The 23,770-nt window shown below is 49.1% G+C and overlaps 1 protein-coding gene across 1 annotated transcript in view; it reads left to right on the plus strand.

Annotated features, from left to right (window-relative positions):
• The window catches only part of LOC141147296 (protein mono-ADP-ribosyltransferase PARP14-like), a 421,364-nt gene that overhangs the window by 134,011 nt on the left and 263,583 nt on the right, over nt 1-23,770 (plus strand). The window lies entirely within an intron of this gene.

Consider the following 23,770-nt stretch of genomic DNA (forward strand, 5'->3'; position numbering starts at 1 on the left):
GAGCAAACTGTTTGTGGGCTTTCTTGTGCATCATCTTTAGAAGAGGCTTCCTTCTGGGATGACAGCCATGCAGACCAATTTGATGCAGTGTGCAGCGTATGGTCTGAGGACTGACAGGCTGACCCCTCCACCCCTACAACCTCTGCAGCAATGCTGGCAGCACTCATACATCTATTTCCCAAAGACAACCTCTGGATATGACGCTGAGCACGTGACCTCAACTTCTTTGGTGGACCATGGCGAGGCCTGTTATGAGGGGAACCTGTCCTGTTATACCGCTGTATGGTCTTGGCCACCGTGCTGCAGATCAGTTTCAGGGTCTTGGCAATCTTCTTATAGCCTAGGCCATCTTTATGTAGAGCAACAATTCTTTTTTTCAGATCCTCAGAAAGTTCTTTTCCATGAGGTGCCATGTTGAGCTTCCAGTGACCAGTATGAGAGAGTGAGAGCAACAACACCAAATTTAACACACCTGCTCCCCATTCACACCTGAGACCTTGTAACACTAACGAGTCACATGACACCGGGGAGGGAAAATGGCTAATTGGGCCCAATTTGGAGATTTTCACTTAGGGGTGTACTGACTTTTGTTGCCAGTGGTTTAGACATTAATGGCTGTGTGTTGAGTTATTTTGAGGGGGCAGCAAATTTACACTGTTATACAAGCTGTACACTCACTACTTTACATTGTAGCAAAGTGTCATTTCTTCAGTGTTGTCACATGAAAAGATAGAAGAAAAGATTTACAAAAATGTGAGGGGTGTACTTACTCTTGTGAGACACTGTGTGTATGTGTGTGTATATATGTGATTCTGTATAGAACAGCTGACCCTGTAGCAGTAAGTCTGCTATGGGACGGTCGGGATGTGGTTATGGACACAGACACCAAAAAACAATAAAACACCACACAGCACAATTCCATTAAAAATAGGAATCCCTTTATTAAAATGCATTTACATTGAAAAAACTTTTTAAAATACTTGTATAACAAGAAAGCAATCCACCATGTCTTATGCCGCGTACACACGAGCGGACTTTACGGCAGACTTTGCCCAGCGGACGGGATTTCGTCGGACAATTCGAGCGAGTGTGGGCTCCAGCGGACTTTGTTTTTTCAAAAGTTGGACGGACTTAGATTTGAAACATGTTTTAAATCTATCCGTCGAACTCGAGTCCGCTCGTCTGTATGCTAGTTATACGGACAAAAAGCCACGCTAGGGCAGCTATTGGCTACTGGCTATGAACTTCCTTGTTTTAGTCCGGTCGTACGTCATCACGTACGAATTCGACGGACTTTGGTGGATCGTGTGTAGGCAAGTCTGTTCATTCGGAAAGTCCGCCATAAAGTCCGTCAAAGTCAGCCGGGCAAAGTCTGCGTTAAAGTCCGCTCGTGTGTGGGGGGCGTGGCCTAGCGCGGCATGTGAACAGACCTGTTCACCGGAGCTCCCGCTGTTAATCCGCCTAACGATCCTTTCCTCGCTGTTCCCGGCGCCCAAAAACCGAACTGCTCGGTAGCTACAGCCTTCCTGTCACCCCAGGACACAGATACAGCTGCAGAGAGGGGGTATGATGACCCGTGGGAACCGCGGTGAAGCCGCGGCCTCGGCCGCTCCGGACTTCCAAGATGGCGCCTGGACATCTCAGCCGCAGAGAACGCCACGAGGCCAGGACAAGAAAGCAGACCAGGGGGGTAAGTCACAGAAACCCCCTAAAACCAAAGACCAACCCAGGGATATGCTATACTATGCACAGAAACTGGCAGGCTCTGCTGACTCCACACAGACCAGCACACAGATCCCAGCAGTGTCCATGGAGCAGACAGGCAGGGGAGACACAGACAGGCCAGAGGACACAGACATTATGGACTCAGTTCCAGATCCTATGCCAGGCCTGTTTGATTTACAAGTGGAAGACAGTCCCCAGCCTACGCTCAGTGAAATTTTACATGCAGTCCATAGATGCACTGCTTCAGTGGATGATCTTAAAGAAAAATTTGGAGGACTGAAGGAGACTGTGTCTCTCCTCCGTCAAGACATTCAAAAAATCAGGGAGAGAACCACGGCAGTGGAGGGGAGAGTAAGTGATATAGAAGATCAGATGCCTCATTTAAACAGAGATGTGAGGGGGGCTGCACAACACGCACACCAGGCGTTTGAAAAGACTGACGACATCGAGAACCGCCTGAGACGCAATAACGTTCGCATAGTGGGGCTCCCGGAGAAGGTGGAGGGCAGGGACCCCACGGTGTTCGTCGAAGAGTGGTTGCAAGAAATATTTGGTAAAGAGGCCTTCTCTCCCCTGTATGCAGTAGAGCGGGCACATCGAGTGCCGCCAAGGCCTCTCCCACCTGGGAATCCCCCTAGAGCGATGCTGGCCAGGCTCCTTAATTATCGTGACCGTGAAGTAGTGCTACGACTAGCCAGAGAAAAAGGGGCTGTGCAGTTTAATGGAACCAAAATCTCCTTTTACCCCGACTTCTCAGCCGAAGTACAACGCAGAAGATCCAAATTTGCAGATGTTAAGAAACGTCTGCAACGCTTACAGCTTAAATACGCAATGCTATTCCCTGCTAAGTTGCGAATTACAGCTGGAGATCAGAATCACTTCTTTGAAAACGCGCAAGATGCTGCAGGATGGCTGGACCGAAACGAGCAAGACCTGCGTCGTCGCAGACGCGAAAATGAGGATGGATGACTTTACTTAATCTGCTCGCTGCAGGAATAATGGGCGCCCACATTATACCGTCGTTATTTCTCCTTTTACAGAGGACTTTTCCTTATCACCTAGTACCAGCGAAGGAATCTCAATTTTATGAGCTCACTGCAAGTGTTGAATAACCACTTGGATGGATGGCGGATGTGCTCCGCACCTGAACTTTCCACGTTGCCACTGTTGTTATGGCTTGAGGAGTTGTGCCCTGTTGGCACGGTTAAGGCCTATCGGGCCCCACAAAATCTGATACCCCTCCGCGTGACAAAATCAGCGGGGATTGTTCCACAGGTTCTCTTTTTTTTTTCCTGGACCTACTACCTGGTTCACCTCACTCTACAAATGATTATACAGTATTTCTGTGACATTTTGTTGCTTCTCCACTGTTTGAACTGCATCACCATCATACCCTGTGACCCAGGTGGCCGGCTGGCCACTTCAGTTTATGTATGGATTGCCGACTGGAGATCCCAGGAAGTGCTGCAGGACAACACGGGACCCTGCTACACGGACAGGAACTGGACTGAATTTCTGCAATGTCTGACACACCCATAGTGACCTGGAACGTTCGGGGAGTTAACGATCCATTGAAAAGATCTATGATCTCAGCCGGACTGCGGAGGTTCCATCCGGCTGTAGTTGGCCTGCAGGAAACCCACTTGCGGGATGATACAGTTGGTTTCTTGCAATATGCCTGGGTCGGCAAAGCCTATCACTCCACCTACTCCGCTTTTTCACGCGGAGTGAGTGTACTGATACACAAAGCCCTAGTGTACCAGGAGCTAGACTCCTTAATAGACATATCTGGTAGATTTGTGTTTTTGCACTGTAAATTGTATACGATTACCTTGATATTAGCTTTTGTATATGTGCCCCCTCCATTCTCCAGAGAGGTATTACAATTGTTAATTTCCTATTTAGCTAGCAAACCGGATATTCCAGTATTAATAATGGGTGATTTCAACTGCTACTTAGATCCTAAACTAGACAGACATCCACCAGTGCAGCCCCCTGGGGGTGGACGGGGCACTGCTCTCAGTCGTCTACTTGCAGAAGTGGGATGGATAGATATTTGGCGCAATCGTAACCTGGTATGCAAGCAATTCTCCTGTTTTTCCAAGACCCATGGGTCGCTATCACGTATTGACTTATGCATAGGTACCCCAAATCTGGTAGGCAACATATCCAAAGTGGAATACTTTCCAAGAGGAGTGTCGGACCACTCCCCTCTAACTTTATGGTTAATTACTAGACCCCACAGTAACCTACCTAAAGCCCCGTGGAAGCTGAATGCTTTCTGGTTAAAACTCTTTGTTTCACAGGAGGGAATAGCAACTCAGATCGAGGTTTTCTTCAAAACACACAGACATCTACATGACGCCCATTTGAAATGGGAGACTTTTAAGGCACATCTGAGAGGAATTTTCATTCAGGAAGTACAACAGGTTAAACACAACTCCTCGGTCCTGTTGGAACAGGCGGGGGACTTGGTGAAGCAACTAGAAATTACCTACATAACTGACCCTAATGACTCTACCAGGGAGGCATGGATGTCGGCCCAGGATTCCCTGGACCGGCTGAGATCCTCCACTGCAGAACGTAAAAGGTTCTTCACGAAGTTAGCATTTTATGAAGAGGGGGAGAAGACGGGCCGCCTACTCGCAAAAATTGCACGATCACAACAGCAATCACCAGCCATTGGAGCCATTCGAGCTGCCAATGGGAAAGTGGTCAATTCCCCGGAACTTGTCATATCCGAGCTGGCATCCTTTTATGAAGACCTATATAGGCCGGGGGATGCCTACTCGGATGCAGAACTAGCTGAATATATGTCCAAGATTGATTTGCCTTCATTATCGGCAGCAGCACAAAAACAATTGGATGCTCCAATAACTTTAGAGGAGCTTCAGATGGCGGCCGGCTCTTTTCCCACGTGTAAGGCACCGGGTGGGGATGGCCTCCCTATGGAGGTATTTACTCAATATGGCGAACAAATACTCCCTGAACTATTAAAAGTATTTAACGCCTGCCTGGATGCGGGCAGACTTCCTGAATCTATGGCAAGGGCAAATGTGATTTTACTTCTAAAACAGGGGAAGGATCCGGTTGACCCCGGCTCCTATAGACCTATTTCATTGCTCCAGAGTGATGTAAAGATCCTTGCAAAGGTCCTGGCGCTCCGGGTCAACGGGGTCATCTCCTCCATTATACACCAAGACCAGGCGGGCTTTATGCCCCAAAAGTCCACAGCCACAAATTTGAGGAGACTGTTCCTTAATATGCAACTGCAGGCAGATAATGTGGGTCAAAGAGCACTGTTGTCACTTGATGCCAACAAGGCCTTTGACAGCGTTAGCTGGAAATATCTCTGGGCAGTATTAGACAAATTTAGATTTGGGGAACGTTTTATAGCATGGGTCAGGCTTCTGTATGCATCCCCTCAGGCCAACATTCGAATGACAGATAGAGTCTCGCATGCCTTTGCTCTGGGCAGGGGGACGAGGCAAGGTTGTCCTCTGTCCCCGCTGCTCTTTGCGATCGCGATAGAGCCACTAGCAGCCCTCATAAGGGATAGCGCCCAGATTCAAGGGTTTCAATATGGAACTATGCATGAAAAAATAATGTTGTACGCAGACGACATGTTACTCTTTCTGGGGGACCCGTGCAATTCGCTGTCAGAAGCGATGTCTATAATAAAACTGTTTGGTCATTACTCCGGGTTAACCATAAACTGGTCCAAGTCAGCTGTGATGATGCTGGATGGAGATCAAGAGGTTGCGCTGCCCGACCACTGCCCCATCCCTCTGGTTACTAGTTTCAAATATCTGGGCATACAAATAGCGCCCAGGATTGGAGACTACTGCTCCTTAAACATATACCCCTTGCTTTCACGTTTTAGAGATAAAATAAACACATGGAATAACTTAAAAATGTCCCTGGCAGGTAAAGCCAACTTAATTAAAATGATCTTAATGCCCCAACTATTATACTTCCTGCACAATACACCGGTAGTAATTCCCCTAAAAATTTTCAGAATAGTAAATACCCTCTTTCGTAAATTATTATGGAATACCAAACATCCCAGAATTAAGCTAGAACAGTTGCAGCAGTCCAAGGACAGCGGGGGGCTGGCGGTTCCCAACCCCTGGCTGTACTACATAGCGTCCCAGTTGCAGCAGTTGGTTGGCTCTATGACTCCAGAACCACAGGGCTCAGCAGCAAGGATGATGCTGATTGCTTCTGGAGCGGAGACCATCCCTATGGGTCTTGAGGCCCAGCTGTTTGCGAAATCCAATAAAAAGGCCCCAACCCTGTCACTGGTACAGAAAATATGGAATAAGGTTAGACAAATACAGGGGGTGCAAGGGTTCACTGATTTCAGTCCAATATGGGACAACCGCTCCTATAGTGAACTGGGAAAACTACAGCAAAGGTCTAGATGGTGTAAGCACGGGGTAAAACTACTTTCACATATATTTAGGGACGGTAAACTGCTTTCTTTCACAGATCTGCAAGCCAATTTTAACCTACCGAATAGTATGTTTTACTCATACCTTCAACTGCGACATGCTGTCGCTGCGCAGGGAAATGCCGTGGAGTGGATATTGTCATCCACTCCGGTATTTCATATGCTGCAGTCTAGTAGTGAAACCAAAGGAATTATATCCCAATGCTACCAGATGCTGCTGGTGAGACACTTGCGGGCTTATCCATGCAAGGCGGCCTCTGCATGGGAGAGGGACCTTGGCCAGATTACAGATGAACAGTGGGAGGAGGCTCTTCAGTCTATATCTACCTGCTCCCTTAATGTTGCACAAAAGGTTTCCCAACTATTTATAGTATTGAGAGTGCATTACACCCCAAAAAGGTTGCACAAGATGGGCAGGGCGGCAGACCCTCTGTGTTCCCGCTGTCAACAGCATGACGGGGACCTTATTCACCTTCTATGGCGCTGCCCAAAGCTCCATCGGTACTGGAATGAGGTGATGGGCACGCTCAATGGAGTATTCCAGACAAAGGTTCCCATTGATCCTAAGTGTTGCTTGCTGGGAATCCTGGAGGAGGAGATTTCGGAGGAAATGGATAGGGTCGCTTTCTCCAGGGCTTTATTTCAGGCCAGGAAACTTATCCTAATGGGGTGGAAATCCACACTGCCACCCACCAGGGGCTCCTGGGTGGAACACATGGGACAAACCCTTATCAGGGAAAAATATATATACCAACATAGGGGATGTCCAAGTAGGTTTGAGCGTATCTGGTCAAAATGGCTAGACACACCGGGATTGAGCCCGAGAGAGTTGGTGATGTCTAGACTCCTGCAATCTCTTTAAAACAAGTTGAGGGGGGGCGAAACAGATTATATATATAATAATAACAATGTGGGTGGAGATGGTCAAAACAGGGAGAGTTGTATTGTAGATGTCTGGAGAATTGCAACGGATTGACAAACTAACTGGAAAAATTACTGTATACATGTAAGTGAACCTGATTGGTTTTAATGTTGTAACTGTAAATGTAACCTGAACATTGCTTATTGTTGGAAAACATGTGAATGTTCAATAAAACCTTATTTGATTTAAAAAAAAAGTCCGCTCGTGTGTACGCGGCATTACACTCCTTAGCCGTGCTTGGATTCCGGTCTCTACAGAGGTGTCCACACTGCACAGTCCTCCCGCTGCTCGTACACCGTTCTTACTGCTCATTCACACATGTAGACTGGCTCCTCCCCTAACGTGTTTCATCAGGGTGATGACTTCTTCTAAGGGTCACCCTCAGACAACCGTTGCCTATGCTGAGACCGTGCAGAGACCAGGGGGCCATAACAGAAGTTGCCATGAGGGACTGAGGCAGTGCAGAGCTATCGCTGGGGTCTGGGTGCCCACTCCAGAGATGAGGGATTGAGACACATAGGGGGAGATTTTTTCTTTTTTTTTAAAGAAATCTTTTTATTAGTTTCATAGAACAAAACTTTTATTTGCCTTTAAGTCCCTGCGAATGGGGGGAGGAGGATTTACTAAAAATGGGTGCACACTGAATCTGGTGCAGCTGTGCATAGCAACCAATCAGCTTCAATGTTTTATTGTCAAAGCTTCATTGAACAAGCTGAAGTTAGAAGCTGATTGGTTACTATGCACAGCTGCACCAGATTTTGTGTGCTCCAGTTTTTGCAAATAGCCCCCCCCCCCCCCGAGAGTTCTCCTGCTGTGCTGGAAACCAAAGATGAAGGGACCCTTTTGTCATGTGTGTCTGCAGTCAGGGAGAGCCAGTAAGGCTCTCCCTGACTTGATCATGAGGACCTGTTCGCAAGGACTGGGTCACCAGGTCCTGGGTACTTGAGGACAGCAGACTGCCAAGTGATCTGGATCAGATTCCTGTGTACCAGGAGTGGTGAGCTGAATCATCTGTGGGTATCGCAACACTGAAAGCAGTTATTGGCAATAGACCGCTCCTTATTTAGCAGCTATCCATTGCAATGTCTTAAAGGAATAGCTTTACATGCACCACCCTACAGTAGGGCCCCAATGATAGCTGGACAGTGCTGACAATTAGGTGATGGGTACTTGTGGCCACCTCCAGGATACCCCTTTATCAGGAATGCATACACCCAACCACTACTGGGGCTGTATGCGTAGCGTGCGCACAAGGACAATTAATTGGGTTAGTTAATGCTGATACTGTTAACCCTGTTTGCTTCAGTTGACATTTAGTTTAGCATTTCTGCAGTTCAGTTGATTGCCATCTTATAGGTCAAACTAAATTAACCCCTTGGAGCTGATGCCTCCCGGCCCTTTAGGGGGTTTAGGATTCTAGGAGGCAGAGTTTATGATCACATGACCACCGTGATTGGCTCTCATATGATTGGGAGCTTTCCGTTAGTTGCTGGTAACCGCGCCGGGAGCGTGCAGGCGGTGCGCTCTCAGCACAGCTGTATTTACACTAATGAACACAAGTATGAGGCCGCTCTGAGCCAAGGGCCCCCCCCCCCCAAAAGGCCGCATATTTGCGTGCAGCCAGCACCAAGGGGTTAAATAGTATCATCACTCTGCGTTTCTAACACTCCTAAATGTATACCAACTCCACCTGTGACAGTGTGCAAACTAAACCATATAAGCAGCTGCAATATATTTCAATTTTGTTTATTCAGAAGCATAACTAGAACCTTTAGGGCCCCGGTGCAAGAGACCATAAAGGCCCCCCTGACCCCTTGCTGGGGCCCTTCCCTCCGAGCCTGGTGGCGGAATGCTGGGGCCTAGTTGCAAATGCGTCCTTTGCAACCCTGGTATTTCCACCACTGGTGCCAGTAGTTTTTTTTTTTTTTACCATATTTTTTATTTTTACAATTTTATTTTTTATTATTTTTTACAATTTTATTTTTTATTTTTTTAAATTTAGGAGCCCCGTTGGGGGGCTTTAGTGAAATATCAGAGGTCTAAATAGACCTCTGATGTTCCACTTCTGAGACAGAGAATGGAGACTGAGGGCACAGCCCTCACTCTCCATCTCTACAGAATCAGCATTGAATGAATGGACAGGAATAACTCTGTACAGAGGCTTCCTGTTCATTCACAAACAGAAGAAAAGTAAACACAGTTTACTATGCTTCAGTTGTGAATAGACAGAGTTAGTGATCGCTCGGTACCGATTGCTGACTCTGTTCATTCAGGCAAGGAAGGGGCCGGTAAATGACACATTTACCAGCCCTTTCCCCACTCTGTCCTGACACATTCCCCAGAGCAGCTGGTGGGAGAGGGGAACCCAGCAGAGCTGCGGGGACAAGGGGGGCCAGGAGACAGCACAGGGGCCCAGGGGCAGCAGAAAGAAGCTGGAAAGGAGGGGTGGCAGGGGCAGCGGCAAATAGAGTTACCGATCCCTTCCATTTACCTCCTCCAGCCGCTGAATGCCTGCAGGGCAGAGAGGAGGAGAAGCAGGCTTTCAGCTGCTGCAGGAGGAAAATGGAGGGGATCGGTACAGGGGGGCTACGTGGGCCCCCTGGAGCATTGGGCTGGGTCGCAATTGAAGCCTGTGTGACCCCTGTAGTTACGCTCCTGGGTTTATTACAGCTTTGATATACAGTAATACAACATCCATAAAAGTATACTGCATGCAATCACTTATCATAGAACACACCCTGAGGCCGAAGCTCAAACAACAATCATATAGTTTTTAAAATCTGTTCAATCAAAAGATAATAAAACATTCATAAAAATCTTTTGCATCACCATTATGATATTTCTTCTGTGAATAACCTTCTGTATCTAAACTTGGCCACATAACATGACTGGTGCATGAGAATTAGAGGCACTGCCTATGTCCCATATGTTCGACAGTCTGATACATTCAAGGAATTCACAAACTTAGGAGCTTTGTGTGGCCACTTCTACTCTGCAGGTCACGGCTGGTAAGGCCCCATTGACACCCGGCAATTTGGAATTGCAGATGGATTTGGCGTGATTCCAAATCACGTGGCATTCACTGCAAAACATGCAAAGTGCGTTTGGGTGCCATTCATTTTAAATGGCACCCCAAACTCAGTGTGATTTTGCCACAATTGTCATGCGAGAAAATTGCGCGGCAAAACGCCTTTAAAAATCGTGTGAAGGTTGTTGCTCAAAAAGGGAGCAGGAGCTTGTTTTGGGTGACAAACGCACATAAGGCAGCCCAGTGAAGTGAATGGGCTGCCCCATGTGATACGCGCAGAACAGCATGAAAATCGTCCATACAAAACCACAAACCACAAACTGGGAACCCGAGTAGCCACAGACTGGTCAGGGTGCCCATGATGACCCCGTGTCCACTGCACAACAAACCGCTATGCCCACTTTTTTCTGCTTTCAAAACATCAACTTCAGGGATAACATATTCACTTGCTGCCAAATACAGTATATCCCACCCACTTTCAGGTGCCATTGAGTGTTATTCAGTTTACCTATCAGTGGTCATAATGTTAGGGCAGATTAGTGTATTGTATCAATCATTAGATGTGGCAGCTGCATTAATTTTCTTTTTTGTAGGCTTTTTTCCCCTTGGTTTTCACCTGGTGATCTGGCCAGTAACACACCTCCTGTATTAGAGCGCCCCCACTCTGGATGAAGGTGGGCAAAAGTTCAAAGAAACCCCAGGTGGGAGGGATTTTGTAGGCACTATATAATGACCAACCCATACAGCGTGGAGCTGGTGCGGAGAGTAGGGAGCCGGTGCGGAGAGCGGGGAGATGGTGTGGACAAGCAGAAGCTGGTGTGGAGAGCGGAGAGCCAGTGCGGACAAGCGTAATCCGGTGCGGGGAGTAGGTGCGGAGAATGAGGAGCCAGTGCGGACGAGCGGAAGCCAGTGCCGAGAGCGGGAAGCAGGTGTGGAGAGCGGGAAGCAGGTGTGGAGTGCGGGGAGCAGGTGTGGAGCGCGGGGAGCAGGTGCAGAGAGCCGGTGCGGATGAGTGGAAGCTGGTGCTCAGAGCGGGGAGTAGGTGCGGAGATTGGGGAGCCAGTGTGGACGAGCGGAAGCCAGTGCTGAGAACAGGGTGCCGGTGCGGACGTGTGGAAGCCAGTGCCAAGAGCGGGGAGCAGGTACGGAGAGCCGGTGCGGAGAGTGGGGAGCCAGTGTGGACGAGCAGAAGCCGTGCAGAGAGTGGGGAGCAGGTGCGGAGAGTGGGGAGCAGGTGCGGAGAGCCGGTGCGGACAAGCGGAAGCCAGTGCGGAGAGTGGGGAGCAGGTGCGGAGAGTGGGGAGCAGGTGCAGAGAGCCGGTGCCGACAAGCGGAAGCCAGTGCAGAGAGTGGGGAGCAGGTATGGAGAGCCGGTGCGGAGAGTGGGGAGCCGGTGTGGACGAGCGGAAGCCGTGCAGAGAGTGGGGAGCAGGTGCGGAGAGTGGGGAGCAGGTGCGGAGAGCCGGTGCAGACAAGCGGAAGCCGTGCAGAGAGTGGGGAGCAGGTGCGGAGAGTGGGGAGCAGGTGCAGAGAGCCGATGCGGACAAGCGGAAACCAGTGCCGAGAGCGGGGAGCAGGTGCAGAAAGCTTGGGTGGATGAGCGGAAGCTGGTGCCGAGAGTGGGGAGCAGGTGCGGAGATTGGGGAGCCGGTGCGGACGAGCGGAAGCCGGTGCCGAGAGCAGGGAGCCTGTGCGGAGGGCGGGGAGCTGCTGCGGACGAGCAGAAGCCGGTGCCGAGAGCGGGTGCAGGGAGCGGGGAGCAGGTGCAGAGAGCCGGTGTGGACGAGCTGAAGCCAGTGCGGAGAGTGGGGAGCCGGTGCTGAGAGCGAGGAGCAGTTGCGGAGAGCGGGGAGTCAGTGCGGAAGCCGGTGCGGAGAGTGGGGAGTCAGTGCGGAAGCCGGTGCGGAGAGTGGGGAGTCAGTGCGGAAGCCAGTGCGGAGAGTGGGGAGCCGGTGCAGAGAGCCGGTGCGGACGAGTGGAAGCAGGTGCGGAGAGCTGGGAGCAGGTGCGGAGAGCGGGGATCAAGTCCGGGGAGCAGGTGCGGAGAGCCGGTGTGGGGAGCAGGTGCGGAGATTGGGGAGCCAGTGCGGACGAGCGGAAGCTGGTGCGGGGAGCAGGTGCGGGGAGCAAATGCAGAGAGCGGGGAGTCAGTGCGGACGAGTGGAAGCCGGGACGGAGAGCGGGGCGCAGGTGCGGAGAGCGGGGAGTCAGTGCAGATGAGTGGAAGCCGGTGCTGAGAGCGAGGAGCAGTTGCGGAGAGCAGGGAGTCAGCGCGGAAGCGGGAAGCCGGTGCGGACGAGTGGAAGCAGGTGCGGAGAGCGGGGAGCAGGTGCGGAGAGCATGTGCGGAGAGACGGTGTGGACGAACTGAAGTCAGTGCGGAGATTGGGGAGCCAGTGCGGACGAGCGGAAGCCGATGCGGGGAGCAGGTGTGGAGAGCAGGGAGTCAGTATGGACAAGTGGAAGCCGGTGTGGAGAGCGGGGCGCAAGTGTGGAGAGTCAGTGCGGATGAGTGGAACCCGGTGTTGAGAGCGGGGAGCCGGTGCGGAGAGCCGGTGCGGACGAGTGGAAGCAGGTGCGGGGAGCTGGTGCAGATGAGCAGAAGCTGGTGCCGAGAGCCGGGTGCAGGTGCGGAGAGCAGGTACGGAGAGCCGGTGCAAACGAGCGGAAGCAGGTGCGGAGAGCGGGGAGCTGGTGCGGATGAGCAGAAGCTGGTGCGGAGAGCCGGTGCAGACGAGTGGAAGCTGGTGCCGAGAGCGGGGAGCAGGTGCATCAGTGGTAATGGCAATTAATGTTAACCCTTTCCTCAATCTCAGCCCTCTACCCCCCCATTGTGATCACCTTACAGTGCATGATCACAGGTCCCCATGCCCCTCACTCCTGGCTGGGACTTTGCTTGCAGTAGGGTGAAGATGACTCCGCCCTCAGTGCAGCCTTCCTTCCTGTGCCGGTTGCTGGTACACAGGGAGGGTTCCAGTGCTCGGCACCCCGCTGCCGCAGTGCATGTTTGGTACCACACAGTATTGCAGCTGCCCCCAGGTCTCCAGTCCTGGAACATAGGTCGGGACAGAGTGATATTAGGGTGTGCCCAGGCCCATGCGCATGCCTATACAAACAGCTATTTCTTCAGAATAACAAAAGGTAGGAATCTGCAGTAACGTTTGTTACAATCCCTGCAATGTGCACAGATCACCCAGAGGGGGAGGGGCTTTTTATTTTCTCACTAAAAGTGGAGTTACTCTTTAACCACAACAACTCCTGAGTCTTCTCTGACTCCTGGCTATGGGGACATCTAGTGGCCAACAGGCGAACTACACCAGAACACACCTGTGCCCCGCCCTACATCAATAATACATTCTATTCCAAAAAGATCACTAATAAGAGATGTCTCTTATTTGTGTGTTGTTATGGTCCGGTGATCACAGAGCTGCGATCTTCATGTGACCTCATTGCAGCCTCAGGTATTCCCTGATAGTCGCAGGGCGTCTCCCCGTATAATGATCGCTCTGCGAAATGTCACATCTACTTTCACTTTCCTGTGCTGAGAATTCACAGAAGTAAATCTGAGATGTGTCACCGCAGGCCTGGAGGAAAAAATCTCCTCCAATAACTATACATAGTGAACACATGAGATCGGCATTCCGCATATCGGCCCAATTATTAAGTCCCGGTTCACACTGGTGCGATTTGTAAAAGCCTGCGATTCAGTGCCGGTTCCCCCATCTCACCTAAATCACACACTGGTTCACACTGACATCTGCGAACCGCTGCGGGTGTCAGTGTGAAGTTAATGACACCAACAGATCGGTTCGCAAATCGCAGTGCGAACTGTCAAATAATGCAGGAATTCCAGGATTCCAGTGCGGACCAAAAAAGGGGTCCTGGACCATTTTTGTCTGAATGCGATGCGATCATACAGTTTGTATGGCTGAAATCGCATCGAACAGACATCGCATGTGACCTGCACAGCAATGCAGAGCAAATTACATGCGATGTCTGGCATTGCACCAGTCCGAACCGGCCCTTAGGCTCCATTCACACCAATGCGTTTTTTTTTCCTGCTTTTTGCAGAAACACAGGACATTTTTTTTAAATGGTTTCCTATGGATCCCGTTCACATCAGTGCATTTTTGTGCCTCTGTGTTTTTGGAAAGGCTCAGGGACTTGTTTAAATGCAAAACTGCACTTTTTTTTTTTTTTTTTTGCTTTTTTTGGTTTAATAGACTTCAAAGGAGAAGCTGCAAAAAAGCATGTAGTGCGTTTTTACTGCTTTTTTCTGCGATTTTGCAGAGAATTGCGATTTTAAATCTGCCCAACAAATTTTAAAAAAAAAGCATCAAAAACGCAAATTTCAGGAAACAATCATGGATTACCAATTCTTAGATGTGGCGGCTGCATTCATTTTCTTTTTTAAGCTTTCTTTCTTTTCACCTGGTGATCCTTACATAGTTACATAGTAGGTGAGGTTGAAAAAAGACACAAGTCTATCAAGTCCAACCTATGTGTGTGATTATGTGTCAGTATTACATTATATATCCCTGTATGTTGCGGTCATTCAGGTGATTATCTAATAGTTTCTTGAAGCTATCAATGCTCCCCGCTGAGACCACCGCCTGTGGAAGGGAATTCCACATCCTTGCCGCTCTTACAGTAAAGTTTAAGGTTAAACCTCTTTTCTTCTAATTGTAATGAGTGGCCGCGAGTCTTATTAAACTCTCTTCTGCGAAAAAGTTTTATCCCTATTGTGGGGTCACCAGTCCGGTATTTGTATATTGTGGGGTCACCAGTCCGGTATTTATATATTGTGGGGTCACCAGTCCGGTATTTGTATATTGTGGGGTCACCAGTCCGGTATTTATATATTGTGGGGTCACCAGTCCGGTATTTATATATTGTGGGGTCACCAGTCCGGTTTTTATATAATGAAATCATATCCCCTCTCAAGCGTCTCTTCTCCAGAGAGAATAAGTTCAGAGCTCACAACCTTTCCTCATAACTAAGATCCTCCAGACCCTTTATTAGCTTTGTTGCCCTTCTTTGTACTCGCTCCATTTCCAGTACATCCTTCCTGAGGACTGGTGCCCAGAACTGGACAGCATACTCCAGGTGCGGCCGGACCAGAGTCTTGTAGAGCGGGAGAATTATCGTTTTATCTCTGGAGTTGATCCCCTTTTTAATGCCAATATTCTGTTTGCTTTATTAGCAGCAGCTTGGCATTGCATGTCATTGCTGAGCCTATCATCCACTAGGACCCCCAGGTCCTTTTCCATCCTAGATTCCCCCAGAGGTTCTCCCCCCAGTCTATAGATTGCATTCAGATTTTTGTCACCCAAATACATTATTTTACATTTTTCTACATTGAACCTCATTTGCCATGTAGTCGCCCACCCCATTAATTTGTTCAGGTCTCTTTGCAAGGTTTCCACATCCTGCGGAGAAGTTATTGCCCTGCTTAGCTTAGTATCGTCTGCAAATGCAGTTTTGGTTACTGAAGCCCCCAGATTCACTCGTGAAGACTGAGGAGAAGAATAAATTCAATACCTTTGCCATCTCCCCATCCTTTGTAACCAGATGTCCTTCCTCATTCTTTATGGGGCCAATATGGTCTGTCCTCCCTTTTTACTGTCAGTAAGTCTGTTTTTCAAAAGAACAAGCTCTCTTGCAGTTACAGAGATGAAACAAACCATTTCCCACTGACAGGGGTGCTTAAAATGATCAGATTTTTTTTGATGTTGATGTAAAACTTTTACCCCAAATGTGGCGCAACCCCCCCCCCCCCCCCGCAGTGCTTCCAGCTTCCCTCCTCTCCTCTCCCGCCAGCAGCTGCTGTGAGCACACACAGGGGGTGTTTCAGGATAGAGTGGAGTAAGGGGCTGGTAAAAATGTCATTTACTGGCTCCTTCCTTTCCTGAATGAACACAGTGAACGATCGGTACCAATCACTCCTGTGTCCAATCACCATTGAAGCATAGTAAACTGTGTTAACGATGCTTCAGATTGTGAATGAGCAGCAAGCCTCAGAGCACTTCCTATTCATTTATCTGTGCAGCTGAGGCTACAGAGAAAGGGACTGATAAATCTGTGTCCTCAGTCACTTTCAGACGGGGAAAGGGGGGCCGGGCCAGGTAGGCCAATGTTTCTCAACTCCAGTCCTTGAGTCCCCCAACAGGTCATGTTTTCAGGCTCTCCATTATTTTGCACGGGTGATTTGATCAGTTTCACTGCCTTAGTAATTACCGCAGCCATTTCATCTGAGGGAAATCCTGCAAACATGACCTGTTGGGGGTACTTGAGGACTGGAGATGAGAAACATTGATGTAGACTGTATGGGGCCCCCCGTGATTTCTAGCAGCAGCCCCGCCGCCACCTCCGCCACTATCCCGGCACTCGCCGATGTCACTTGGTCTAAAAGCAGAAGCCGGAGTCCTGTTCCAGCTTAGTGCGGCTGCCAGCAGGGGGCGCTCACACAAAGGATGACAGCCCCGCCTCCTGGCAGCCGCTCCTCCTACACTGAGGATGGGGTAAGTAGCTGGGTGTGTGAGAGCTCTGTACTAGGATAGGGGGGCCCTATATTGAGGGGGGGTGGGTGATGAGTAGTGAGTACTATGTAGAGGGTTCTTTACTGTAAGAGCGGCAAGGATGTGGAATTCCCTTCCACAGGCGGTGGTCTCAGCGGGGAGCATTGATAGCTTCAAGAAACTATTAGATAATCACCTGAATGATCGCAACATACAGGGATATATAATGTAATACTGACACATAATCACACACATAGGTTGGACTTGATGGACTTGTGTCTTTTTTCAACCTCACCTACTATGTAACTATGTAATAAGTGTGTAAAGATAAAAGTATAAGCACGCCTGAGCGATCCAGCCGGGAAGCTGTCAAAGCTGACAGCCACTTTTTGGCAGCAGAGGCATTCCGCAGCGTGCAGCTGAACATATGCAGGGGGTGTGACATGTGTGCAGCCGGGCGTGGGGGAGGGGGCAGGGAATGCCTTTCCCACGTATGTTTGGCTGACGGCTTAAATAGCTTCCCAGCCAGCGGGATAACTGAGACGGGATAGTTTGTGCAGGATCAGACTCTTGCCTGATCATCCCTAGTGATGAGATTTGTAGTGGGGGGGGGGGAACATTTTTTAAATTCAAGTGACACCACCAATGCAAGGCCATTTTTTCATCCAGTGACACCAACAACTCAGGGACATTTTTTTTTTCTTCCAGTGACACCAACAACACCTACTGGGTAGGGAAACCAGTGGCCGTGGCTGTGCCCCTAGACAGCTGCCTAGTTCACCTAGCGGTCCTTTAAACCCGTACACATATTTAATTACACGGGTTCTGAGGCTGATTTAATTCAGATAAGGTACCAAGTGTGTATAATTACCATCTTAATCAGCCACAGAACCTGCGTAATTCATATGTGTTTGGGTTTAAAGCCCTGTGAGCAGCCATCCACTGTCACTCTATTGAGGAGGGGAGACACTGCAGTCTGGGGTCCTGATCAGCCACCCAATGTGACAATGGAGGATTCCTTGTGACCTTGTATGGTTTTTGTTGGGACAGAAAGACATTTCAGTGTGGTGAGTGCGGATCAGATCTTTGTGGGGATTGTTCTGGGGCGGTGCACAGGAGGACATTTATCACAAGGGGAAGGTTTTCTTCTTGCAAGATGCATATTATCTGCTCACAGAAGAGAGAAATGGAAGACCGAAGTGGACACTTTGTTTCTGTTCATTGAACATTTTGTATCACTAATGGATTTGTTTTTGTATGTAAGCGCAGGATAGCTTTGTCATTTTATCTTTATTCCTGTTTTCATTGACACAATGTTATCAGGATCATCTTAAAGCGGGGCTGAATTCGGACTTTAAATGGACCAAAAGATGCACAGCACAGCAACAAACCTGGAGGATGGGGTAAACAGTTTTATCTCCGTATTTGCGGACGATACTAAGCTAAGAAGGGCAATAACTTCTCCGCAGGATGAGGAAACCTTGCAAAAAGACCTGAACAAATTAATGGGGTGGGCGACTACATGGCAAATGAGGTTCAATGTAGAAAAATGTGAAATAATGCATTTGGGTGGCAAAAATCTGAATGCAATCTATAGACTGGGGGGGAGAACCTCTGGGGGAATCTAGGATGGAAAAGGACCTGGGGGTCCTAGTAGATGATAGGCTCAGCAATGACATGCAATGCCAAGCTGCTGCTAACAAAGCAAACAGAATATTGGCATTAAAAAGGGGATCAACTCCAGAGATAAAACGATAATTCTCCCGCTCTACAAGACTCTGGTCCGGCCGCACCTGGAGTATGCTGTCCAGTTCTGGGCACCAGTCCTCAGGAAGGATGTACTGGAAATGGAGCGAGTACAAAGAAGGGCAACAAAGCTAATAAAGGGTCTGGAGGATCTTAGTTATGAGGAAAGGTTGTGAGCTCTGAACTTATTCTCTCTGGAGAAGAGACGCTTGAGAGGGGATATGATTTCAATATACAAATACTGTACTGGTGACCCCACAATAGGGATAAAACGTTTTCACGGAAGAGAGTTTAATAAGACTCGTGGCCACTCATTAAAATTATAAGAAAAGAGGTTTAACCTTAAACTACATAGAGGGTTCTTTACTGTAAGAGCAGCAAGGATGTGGAATTCCCTTCCACAGTCGGTGGTCTCAGCGGGGAGCATTGATAGCTTCAAGAAACTATTAGATAATCACCTGAATGGCCGCAACATACAAGGATATACTTACTGACATATAATCACACACATAGGTTGGACTTGATGGACTTGTGTCTTTTTTCAACCTCACCTACTATGTAACTATGGATGACTTTCTTTGTGTAGGTCCATCCACTGCGTGTGTGGTGTTGTTATCCACACTACAACACATGGCGCATGCATTCGGGATCCCATTGACAGAGGACAAGGCAGAGGGCCCGACCACCGCTCTTAGCTTCTTGAACATTGTCATTGACTCGGAAGTCATGGAGTGTCGATTACCAGAGGAGAAGTTGGGTGCACTGAGGGTGGAGAGTCACGGGATTTTAGGGCTACGGAAGATTCAGCTACAGCAGCTGCAGTCTTTATTGGGAAAAATTAACTTTGCATGCCGCATTATTCCCTTGGGCAGGCTGTTTTGCCGATGGCCGTTGGCAGCTAGAGTGGGGGTTCGGTCCCCCACTCATTTCATTCGGTTTACTAGGGGGCATCGCAAGGACTTGAGGGTGTGGGATACCTTCTTGACGGACTACAATGGCAGATCAGTCTGGATGTCAGGCCCGGTGAGTAACTGGGATCTGGAGCTATTTACAGATGCGGCGGAGGCAACAGGTTATGGGACGTTCTATCAGGGTCATTGGAGTGCCGGTCCTTGGCCGCTTTCGTGGGTGGATGCAGGGTTGCAGAAAAATCTGGCCATGGAAGTATGGGGTGAGTCGTTCAGGGATTTGAAGGTGAGGTTAAATTGTGACAACCTGGGAGTGGTTCAAGTCATTAACCGTATCTCAGCTTTGCCACAGCCGGTAGTATGGATGTTACGCCACCTGGTGCTGCGGTGCCTACAGTTGAACATCTTTCTGTATGCGGTGCATCTCCCAGGGGTGGATAACATTTTGGCTGATGCTTTGTCTCGCTTTCAGTGGGACAAGTTCCGAAAAGTGGCTCCGGGGGCAGACCGACAAGGGGTGCCGTGTCCCCAATGGCTGTGGGTGATCGCCTTGGAGTCCTCGTGGATGGATAAGAAGGTCGGTGAGTGAGTCCACGTGGGTGGCTTATGAGAAGGTATGGCATGAATGGTGGGCGTTAGGCAGGCCGGAGTGGACCCGGACGCATTTGAGGTAAGGTTACTGGTCTGTTATTTTGTCTCAAGGAATTTGGAACAGGGGGTGTCAGTGTCGGCCATGGACCGCAAACTAGCGGGGCTGGCATTCTTATTTAAATTACAAGGAGGGGTAGATTTCACAAAGGATTTCTGTGTCCGACAGGCGATGAAGGGTTACCATCGTAACTATAAACGCAGGGATGCCAGGAGGCCGTTGTCCTTTGACAACCTACGGTCACTGTTTGAACAGTTGTGTGGGGTGTGCAAGTCAGCATATGAAGGGTACTTGTTTAGAGCAACTTTTTCACTGGCCTTTTTTGGAGCCTTCCAGATTAGTGAGCTGGTCAGCCCTTCCCAGTGGGTTCCGGGGGGTTTATGAGTTCAGGATGTGGTCTGCAAAGGGGATTGCATTGAGGTATTGTTACGCAGGTCCAAGACGGACCAGGGTGGCAAAGGGGTAAACATACAACTGTATTCTCTACCGGACTCTTCTGTATGGTGGTGATGGTGAGGGAATTCCTGGGAATTTACCGGATGGGGTTTTGTTGGTGCACAGGGAAGGGGCCCCATTGTCAAAATTCAAAGTTGTGTCAGGTTTTAAAAAACTCCTAAAAGCAGTGGGTTTAGATTGTTCACAGTATGCTTCGCACTCCTTCCGCATGTGGGTTGGACGAGGTGGCTGTAAAACGTATCAGTCGATGGGATTCAGGGAGATTCCAGACCTACATCCGACCGCATTTGGTGGTTGAGTAGGGTGGGAAGACACAGATGGGGGTAAGACATGGGGGGGGCTTTGTGTTGCAGAACTGGCATGTATTCAGGTTTTCTCAAGTTGGGTGAGTATTGTGTGTGTGTGTGTGTGTGATGGGATCATGGTTATCTTGTGGTTTTCTTCCTTTCTTGCAGGTGGAAGCCAGATGTGCCTCGTCTGGATATTGGGCCACTCCCACTTGTTTTGGGGGGCCAAGTGGGCAGACGTTAGGCCTAATGGCAGGCAGCTGGGGATTCCGAGAGGGGAGGCTAGTATACGTTGGGTGGGCCTTCTGGGCATGCTGTGGAGTAGGGTGGTACCAGAAGTGCATCACTTTGCACGCCTGGATAGGCTTCCGGACATTTTAGTCCTCCATGTTGGGGGAAATGACTTGGGGGGTTGTTCCATTAGGGAACTTATTAAGGACGTGAAGTTTGACTTCCTGCAAATGAGGACAACCTTCCCTGACATAGTTACATAGTTACATAGTTAGTAAGGTTGAATAAAGGCACCAGTCCATTCAGTTCAACCTGAGTGAGTGTGGGTGCATGTCTACAATTGTCCCTATCCCATTGTGTCTACATTGTGTCTCATTAAGATGCTCATCTATTATATTATTATTTTATTTTAAGGTACCCATATAGCGCCGTCAATTTACGCAGTGCTCCTCACATACATTGCACACTCACATCAGTCCCTACCCTCAAGGAGCCCACAATCCAAGATCCCCAACTCACATTCATATACTAGGGTCGATTTGACTAGGGTCAATTTTGGACAGAAGCCAATTAACCTACCAGCATGTCTTTGGAGTGTGGGAGGAAACCGGAGTACCCGGAGGAAACCCACGCAGGCACAGGGAGAACATGCAAACTCCAGGCAGGTAGTGTCATGGTTGCGATTCAAACCAGCGACCCTTCTTACTGCTAGGCGGGAGTGCTACCCACTAAACCACTGTGCTACCCACTAAACCACTGTGCTACCCACTACACCACTGTGCCGCCCCACCGACATGTTGGTCATTTGGTCGGACATTGTAGCCAGGACGACCTGGCGATTGGCAAGGTCAGTAGTCAGACTAAATAAAGCCCGCATAAAGGTTAACAAAATGGTGGGCCGTTTCGTGGTTTGTAATGGGGGCTTGGTAATCCGCCATAGGGAATTGGAGAGGGATGTTGGGCTTTATCTCTGAAGCGACGGGGTTCACCTGACGGTGGTGGATATTAATCTCTGGTCCCTGGGGCTGCAGGATGGGATCCAGCGGGCTTTGAGAGTGTGGAGGGGCTCCCAAGGGTAAGGGGTTACCCTTGTTAGCGGTGGTGGTCTTTGATGGTGGCAAGTAACCTATGAGATGGAAGTGTGGGGGACCCATCGGTGGTATGGGCCCATGGTGTATTCAGTTAACACTGGTTAACTGGAAGATGGTAATGGTGGCACTGCGGGAATGGGTTTGTCTCCGAGCTGGTGTGACACGGCTGCAGGCCTAATACAAAAAAGCCTGCAGTGTAGAAGTGGAACGGATTTATGTTGGAAAGTGCCATCAAAGACCACCGGGAGGAGCAACTGATATTCTGGGATGTTTGTTATGGTTAAAATGTTTATATTTTTGAATATTTGTGAATAAAATGGCTGCTATGGCCAGTTATACTCCAGCTCAAGTGTGGTCTCGTTAATCTAGGTAATGATAAGTGGGGCAGGTTTTGGAGTATGATAATGGTGGCAGTCATATGAAGGATGGACATCTTATCTACACTGGTCAAGACACACACACACACACGTGCTCCCACACTTCTCTTCTAAGCAGAGATCTTTCTCCTCTCCCTGTCGGCACACAGATCCACGGCCGTCTTACTAGCATTATGGGCACCTGGGCAAAGTAATGCATTGGGGCTCCTACCAAGGAGATGTGAGTGTGGGGGAGGAGAGGGGTTATTTTCACTGCAACTGACCACCAATGCAGGAGGAGTCAGTGGCAGTGAAAGTTAACCCCCATCCCCCACTCCTGCATCAGTGGTAATGGCAATGAATGGTAACCCTTTCCTCAATCTCAGCTCTCTCCACCCCATTGTGATCACTTACAGTGCATGATCACAGGTCCCCTCACTCCTGGCTGGGACTTTGCTTGCAGTAGGGTGGAGATAACTCTGCCCACAGTGCAGCCTTCCTTCCTGTGCCGGTTGCTGGTACACAGGGAGGGTTCCAGTGCTCGGCACCCCGCTGCCGCTCTGCATGTTTGGCACCACACAGTTTTGCAGCTGCCCGAGGGGTCCAGTCCCGGAACATAGGTCGGGACAGAGTGATATTGCTAATGCGCACAGGGTGATTAGGGTGTGCAGGCACATCCGGCACACCCCATGCGCACGCCTATGCAAACAGCTATTTCTTCAAAATAACAAAAGGTAAGAATCTGCAGTAAAGTTTGTTACAATCCCTGCAAAGTACACAGATCACCCCGAGGGGGAGGAGCTTTTTTCTTTTCTTAACAAAAGTGGAGTTACTCTTTAACCACAACAACTCCTGAGTCTTCTCTGACTCCTGGCTATGGGGACATCTAGTGGCCAACAGGCGAACTACACCAGAACACACCTGTGCCCCGCCCTACATCAATAATACATTCTATTCCACAAAGATCACTGGAAATGTCTCTTATTTGTGTGTTGTTATGGTCCGGTGATCACAGAGCTTCTTCATGTGACCTCATTGCAGCCTCTGGTAATCCCTGATAGTCACAGGGCGTCTCCCCGTATAATGAGCACTCTGTGAAATGTCACATCTACTTTCACTTTCCAGTGCGTAGAATTCACAGAAATAAATCTAAGATGTGTCACCGCAGGCCTGGAGGAAAAAATCTCCTCCAATAACTATACATAGTGAACACATGAGATCAGCATTCCGAATATCGGCCCAATGTCTAGGTAGGCCTAGACAGTTGGTGGTAATAGGGGATTCTATAATCAGAAGTACTGATTTTTTTTTTTTTTTTTTATTGAAAAGCCAGTGGCGTGCAAACACACCTCAAAAACTTCCACCCGGTGCCAAAAAATAGTGCCCACACATAGAGAGTGA

Source organism: Aquarana catesbeiana, linkage group LG06 (assembly GCF_042186555.1).
Source record: "Aquarana catesbeiana isolate 2022-GZ linkage group LG06, ASM4218655v1, whole genome shotgun sequence".
Lineage (NCBI taxonomy): Eukaryota > Metazoa > Chordata > Amphibia > Anura > Ranidae > Aquarana > Aquarana catesbeiana.